This window comes from Notolepis coatsorum (genome assembly GCF_963971535.1).
Source record: "Notolepis coatsorum genome assembly, chromosome: 5".
Lineage (NCBI taxonomy): Eukaryota > Metazoa > Chordata > Actinopteri > Aulopiformes > Paralepididae > Notolepis > Notolepis coatsorum.
Window position 1 is genome coordinate 118,636,868 of NC_140169.1, and position 5,589 is coordinate 118,642,456.

At 44.9% G+C, this 5,589-nt stretch overlaps 1 protein-coding gene across 1 annotated transcript in view; it reads left to right on the forward strand.

The window, feature by feature from the left end:
• The first annotated feature begins 2,834 nt into the window (after positions 1 to 2,834).
• The window catches only part of flrt2 (fibronectin leucine rich transmembrane protein 2), a 10,667-nt gene continuing 7,912 nt past the window's right edge, over positions 2,835 to 5,589 (forward strand). The window contains 1 exon segment of the mRNA XM_084315089.1: positions 2,835 to 3,368. The gene's annotated coding sequence lies outside the window, so the exon portion shown is untranslated.

Genomic DNA, 5,589 nt, shown 5'->3' on the forward strand with positions numbered 1-5,589 from the left:
ATCTATCTATCTATCTATCTATCTATCTATCTATCTATCTATCTATCTATCTATCTATCTATCTATCTATCTATGTATTTTTCTTTCACATCCTGTCTCTCTCACTCTCTCTCCCCATTCCACCCCCATCTCTGAGCAGAACGACAGGGCCCTGCTTGTTGTCAGTCAGTATTTTTACAGCCTAGCATTAGCACAGGGCAGCATTCAGTCAGGCCCCTGCATTTACTTTACCCCCTATAATTCACATGCCCATGTGAGAGCGACTCGCTGCTGCTACTAGCGTACGACTGCTGATAGAATAAAGCACACGTCTTGATTGAGCACTGCCTGCCTCGCGACGGCCTGACAAGCCGTTTCATTCTTATAAAAGGGAACTGTAAGCTTTACAAGTAACTCTTTATGCCCTTTTAAGGGGCCACATATAACACCCTGCACACACTCCGGTAAAAAGACTTGAAGCAGTCGGCAAGATTATGGATCTTAGTTTTCACAGCGTGGCTTTATGAGTTGTCTGTCATCAGCTGGGCTTCCTTGTTTTCCACTGTTTTCTTGTTCATTTCAAGCTGTCCTCTCCTCCTGTGGGGACTCACACTGTGAAGGCAGATGCGTTGTGGATTGATAATCGACAGGGGTAAACATAATTACAGTGTTCGTGAAAATTAATGAACGCATTGATCTGCGGCACTCCAAACTCAATCAGCATATTCCCTTTAGGGCTTTCTGAGATCTCAGCACGGCGTCCTAATAATTACAATTGTGTTAATATTTTTGGGTATGTAGGCTACAGCTCTGTAGGCCGTCCGTCAGAGATCATGCCAATGACTGTGGCATAATAAGGGTGTTAAACACTGATGTTGTCGACAACTTTGAAGAGTCTTTCAACGTCCACATGTAAAAACGTATGAAGGCGGAGGAAACGTGATAAGCTAATGACGTCTCAGGGGACTGGTGAGGATATAGTAATAAACATATCTGCATATCTGAGTATAACCTTCCTTTCTGCTCTCCTTCAGAATGGCTTACGGTCCCAAAGGGAGTGGGCGGACAGGGTAGGCTTTGATGTGCTCCAGGGGTCAGCGTATCAACAGATGTACAGTAGCGTGCAATGTAAACACGGCGCACCAAAAACAGCGGGGTAGTGAGAGAGGAGGAGGAGAGAGAGAGAGAGAGAGGCCAGGGGATTGACCTATAATAGTGGCCGCTTGGTGCATTGGGAATAGAGGGGGCAGGGGGATTTCCACTTTGAAAATATGAGGACTACATTCTTTCTCTCCATTTTTCGAACCCGCCTAAGGTCTAGCCTTCTCGGTGCAGGTGATCCCTTGAAAAAAAAGCAGATTGGTGATAAAGTTTACGCATGATAATAAGAATTAGGCCAAAGTGAACTGTGGTTAGTAAAAACAAACCACCCAAGGGGGTTCGGAGACAAAGCAGACGGATTTCAAGATTTCACTGCTGGTTGTCGACAATGCACAAAGCAAATTAACCTGGAAAACAGCTTTGATTATATTCGTCCAGAAGCCCTGGGGCCTCATTTAACTGTAAACTGCCGAGATCGGAAAAAGAGAAAAAAGAAGAAGATTGAGTGCATGAGAGATAGATTTCATGAATGCCTCCCACAAAGCCACACGGACCAGGGACGCTGCTTTGGAACACAAGTCCATCAACCGGGGGCAAATAAAAATAGGCGGTTTCCTCTGCATTCGTCCAATCTATAATTCATGCAGTGTACAGCTGCTTGATTTATGAAGAAATTAAATTTTGTGGACTTGAGCCTGGCGAGGCCGTCCATCTTTGGGATGTGGCAGCCAAAATTAAACATGAAAGGCAGAGCCTGAGAACAAGCAAATCATCTCATCGGGAGTTGATGTATTAGAAGGCTTCAAACAGCTAGCAAACCGTATAGATAGAGAAACACTGTATGGGGTCGGTCATTGGAGGGGGAGCAGCAGTAGTCTACATTTTCAGTCTTTATTTTCAAATGGCCCAGACTAGACTATAGAGCTCCTGCTGATTGTGGGTCACCAAATGTCAATTGGTTGAATTAATACATTTTGGCGCTTCAAAGCCAGCGATCAAAGGGAAGAATGCACCTGTTGACCTTTGTGGATCACATGACACCATCACATGGAACTCCCTCGCACTATTAATGGGAATAACAGAGGAAGGAGGACCAATTTGTAGAAAAATTAATAATTTACAAGATGGTCTTGATAAGCATGTGTGTGTGTGTGTGTGTGTGTGTGTGTGTGTGTGTGTGTGTGTGTGTGTGTGTGTGCGTGCGTGCGTGTGTGTGTGTGTGTTTGACGCGCGACTGTGTTGGTCAGAGTGTGGGCAAAGCAATAGATTATGGTGGTAGGTAAATCAGTTGTGCCAAGCAGAGCAGTCAAATTAAATTACTGTGGTTGTAAATGAGCGTCTAAATGCTTTTTTTTAAGTCACAGGGGAGACGAAATAAAAACGCAGAGGCCCAAGGTGTTCTAAAAGTTAATCAACCATATAACTGCCATAGTCGGTGGATCTAAAACGAGAGCACTGCCTTTGTGTTAACTGGCTAGATGCTCAGATTATATCGTCAATTAAATGTAAACCATATGATAGGGCGATATGGGTTTAGATGACGGCAGAGAACAAACATGACTTGAAAAAGGAACTATCCTGCAGTAGGAGGGCAACATTATAGGATATGTGGCTTAAGCCGAGCTGCCGGAGGAGACGCATTCTTGATTCTGAGAAGGGGAGGAGGGACCGAGAGAGAGCGAGAGGGGGGAGAGAGAGAGAGAAAGCGAGAGCGAGAGGGTGAGTGAATGAGTGTGAGAGAGAGAGGGGGGAGAGAGAGAGAGCAGCAATGAGATCATTATCAACTGAAATCATCTAGGAAAACATCTTTGGGAATTGCAAGCATAGACCGAGGCAAGTTTGATCTCTAAAAAAAAAACGAAAAAATAAATAAATAAAAGAACCGTCGCGAGTCGTCATGGCCCGCCGTGGTGGAACAGGCGAGGGACACCTGGCGAGCGCGTCCGCACTTTTCCGGGAGACTCGAATGGGAGAAGTAGGCGCTGCCATCGTAGTCCCGTCGTTATGCGCTGCCGACGGCACTGAGTGAAGCGGAGCTCCGAGGCTGTGAGCTGCTGCCGCGGAACCTGTGCAGCGGACCGGACCCAGGCAGCATGGTGTTCGGTAGACCTACGGGTAGCAGGGTGCTGATCGGAACCGATTCCCACAAACGTTATCGAATGGCGCTGGACCTTTACGCACGATCTTATTCCAGGATTGCATGAAGGATAGAGGGATACGGGAAAGAAAAAAAGTTGAACGTAATAATGTGGTTTACTACTATGGATACGGATAAAGCCTCGCCTAAGGTAGGCTACAGTGAATGTTTTACAAGAACGCGGGGCTGTGTAATAAAGCTATAGTCTGTCAACCACGGCAGTCAGGGAAAAGGCAAACACACAAGGATAGGCCTAATTACGTGTCCCGAATTATTATTTATGAAGCTCCTATAGCCTACTTTCAGATTTGATGATAATTTCGGATGGAATGGGCTAACATTTATAAACACCTTCAAATAATACACTGACAAAACAGTTTTCCATTCATGTTTTCACTTCAAGTGTAGCACTCAGCCATGTACAGTATCCACAATGAAAGAACGGCCAGTTTGCCAATTCTCAATCACTTTTCATCATTAATTTAACAGAGGTCTAATTTATTCATAGGTTAATTAGACTTTTTTTTTCATCGTGTCAAAGATCAATGCGCTACAAAGCGCACCGCTCCATGTATTTTATGCACCCATGAACGCCAGACTTTGTGTGTGTGTGTGTGTGTGTGTGTGTGTGTGTGTGTGTGTGTGTGTGCGTGCGTTTGTGAGGCTTTCATTCTCAATGCACTGCACGGCTCTCAAGTCCCCTTTGTAATAATTCATTCAAATGGACAACCACTCACTGGACAGGCTTTGAAGTATACCTGATCCGCTTCTTATTGCCTTTTAAATACCCTATCCATTTAAAACTTTTAATTGCGTTTCTGCTAAATCCACTTTTAATCGGATTGTCCTGGCACGATATCGCTTTGTTCATCTGGCGGTGAGAACTCCCTCCCTCAGCAAAAAAAAAGAAAGAAAGAAAAAAAGAAACGTCATTCTAGTATCTGGTGAAAAATAAGGAAAAAACGAGAAAAACATACACCTCGGTTTGAGCATCTGCCCAAATCCTCCAAAGGACATGCTCCCACAGCCAAACAGCAACTTTATTTTGTGCTTGCTGTGTAGGTTTATAACATATTATTTGGATCTCCACTGTGCTTTATTTATGCAGCCATAATCATCTTGACGCTGCTGCTGCCGCCGTGTGCTGTCGAGGCTGCTGTGGCAGCACATTTTATTACAGCATGTGGTTTGCTTATTCCCCCCTCCCAAAGGTTATTTGATTAAATGTGTCTCTTTCAATTTAGAAAAGTAGATCATAGATGTGTAGACTATGGATTGTTCCTCTGTCTCTGCCGCCTCCCGCAGCCCCGTGCAGTCGCCATCTCATCAACAACGCCACACGGAGCAGGAGACAGAAGAGGCACCTACTAAATTCAAGGCCTGTGTCCACTCCTCCTACTGCTTAACATTCAACCCCCCGCTCGCCATTACTTATTAAGAGGTACACAGGCCGACCCAGCATTGGCGATGGGCGGCACTCCTGTTAAGTTGAAAGCATGATGACAAACACTAGGCTATCTTTCAATCATGCGGAAGGAGAGGAGAAAAAGAGGTGTGATGGGTCATAAAACTCTGGAGGACTGAATCCGGGGTTCTACTGTAATCGCGTGGCCTTGTGCTCCGTTCTGAACCTTCCCCGTGTTGAAAAATAGCTGGTATTGATCATTTATTGCAGGTGGAGGGACTAAATTATTTTCCAATCCCATTTCATTTGACAGCCTGTGCATGTCACTGAGGGGTGGTGTGTGTGTGTGTGTGTGTGTGTGTGTGTGTGTGTGTGTGGGGTGGGGGGTGCTGTTGTGCAGAGGGATTATCTTTCCCTTCCCTTGCCTAGGAACAGCACACACACACACACACACACACACACGTTTGTTATATTATATGAAATGTGGGGACATTACGTAGACTTACATGCATTCTGTAACCCTAACCATAACCCTAACGCCTTAACCGTCGCACTACGCACTACAATAGCTCGTCAAGCAAAATCAGGATGTCGAAAATGTCCTCATTGGTAGCTGTGTCCTGAACGTGTGAGTGTGGAGTCTTGAAATTGTCTGATTTGTCCACATAAACAAAGTGCACCACACACACACACAACACACACACACACACACACACACACACACACACACACACACACACACAACACACACACACACTATTGTGGCATGGTGATTTGCTTCATTATAGTCATACACTTCTATGGCTTGCTGTTTGATTCAGAATATAGTTATACAGTATATATTTTTTTCTTCCTCAACTCCACGAGAAAGGTGGGTGGTAATTGTGTTATTCCAGAAGATAAGTGTTAGTCTCTCTCTCTCTCTCTCTCTCTCTCTCTCTCTCTCTCTCTCTCACTCTCTCTCTCT